Source organism: Propithecus coquereli, unplaced genomic scaffold (assembly GCF_000956105.1).
Source record: "Propithecus coquereli isolate 6110/MARCELLA unplaced genomic scaffold, Pcoq_1.0 Scaffold86, whole genome shotgun sequence".
Lineage (NCBI taxonomy): Eukaryota > Metazoa > Chordata > Mammalia > Primates > Indriidae > Propithecus > Propithecus coquereli.
This window is the reverse complement of record NW_012154840.1, coordinates 5,923,288-5,924,834: the sequence shown is the minus strand read 5'-3', so window position 1 is coordinate 5,924,834 and position 1,547 is coordinate 5,923,288. Positions and strand designations below refer to the sequence as shown.

At 33.4% G+C, this 1,547-nt stretch overlaps 1 pseudogene; it reads left to right on the top strand.

The window, feature by feature from the left end:
- The window catches only part of LOC105826159, a 10,185-nt pseudogene that overhangs the window by 7,772 nt on the left and 866 nt on the right, over window positions 1-1,547 (top strand).

Sequence of the window (1,547 nt, the reverse complement as noted above, 5' to 3'; positions counted from 1 at the left end):
AAAAAAAAAAATTAATAACAGAACAAAAACTAGGAATTAACAAATATGTAGAAATTAAACAGCACATGATTAAATAACCAATGGGTCAAGGAACTCACAGGAAAATTAGAAATACTTTATGGTGAATGAAAATGAAAGCAAAACATACCAAAACTTATGGAATGCAATGAAAGCAGTGCTCAGTGAGAAATTTATAGTCATAAATGCACACATTAAAAAAGAAAAAAATCTCAAAAATTAAAAATTTCAAAACCTACTTTTATGCCATTATAAACTAGACAACAAAAGAGTAAACTAACTAAGCCCAAAGTAAGCAAGAAGAAAGAAAATAATAAAGACTATATCACAGAAAAAGGAAATCGAGAATAGAAAAGCAATAGAGAGAATCAATAAAACCAAAAATTGTTTCTTTGAAAATATCAACAAAATTGACAAACATTTATATATATAGACTGCTATGGCTTGAATAATGGTGTCCCCTCCAAAATTCGTGTTGAAAATTAATCTTCAATGCAACAGTATTAAGAAGTATGGCCTTTGGGAAATAAGTCATGAGAGCTCCACTCTCATAAATGGGATTAGCATGCTTATAAAAGGGTTCAAGGTTGCAGGTAGCACTCTCTTGCCCTTCCTTTCCTTCTACCATGTGAGAACACACCATTCCTTTCCTCTAATGATGCAGGGACAAGGTGCCTTCTTGGAAACAGAGAGCAGCCCTCACCAGACACCAATCCTGCTGGTACCTTGATCTTGGACTTCCCAGCTTCCAAAACCACAAGAAATAAATTTCTGTTGTTTATAAATTATCCAGTCTGTGGTATTTTGTTATAGAAGAACAAATGGACTAAGACATAGACTAATGAGGAAAAAAAGGAAAGACTCAAATTACTAAAATTAGGAATAAAAGTGGTAGACATTGTTACCAATCTTGCAGCAATAAAAAGGATAAGGGAATATTATGAAAAGTTGTATATCAACAATTTAGAAACCTAAATAAAATGGACAAATCCGTAAGAACACATAATCTTCCAAAATTGCTAATGAAGAAATAGAAAATTTGAATCAACTTATAATAAGCAGAGATTGAATCAGTAACCACAAAATTTCCAACAAATAAGAACCTAGGACCAGACAACTTCACCAGTGAATTCTATCAAACATTCATTCATTCATTCATTCAAGACAGTCAGGTGCAGTAGTGAGAAGAGGGGAAAGAATAGAATAAGAAGTTTGATCTTTGACCGTGAGCAATCAATTGAGATAACTCACTAACTTCCAGACCAGCCTCTATCAAACATTTAAAGAGGAATGTCACCTATTCTTAACCACCTCTTCTGAAAAATAGAAGTGGCGTAAACACTTCCCCACTCATTCTATAAGGCCAGTATTACCCTGATACTAAAACCACATTTTTAAAAAAATCATGAGATGAGAAAGCTACAGACTGATACCCCTTAAGAGTATAGAGGCAAATTAGTGCAACCTCTGTGGAAAAGAATTTGGAGATACCTCAGAGAGCTAAAAATAGAAATACCATTCGATCCAGC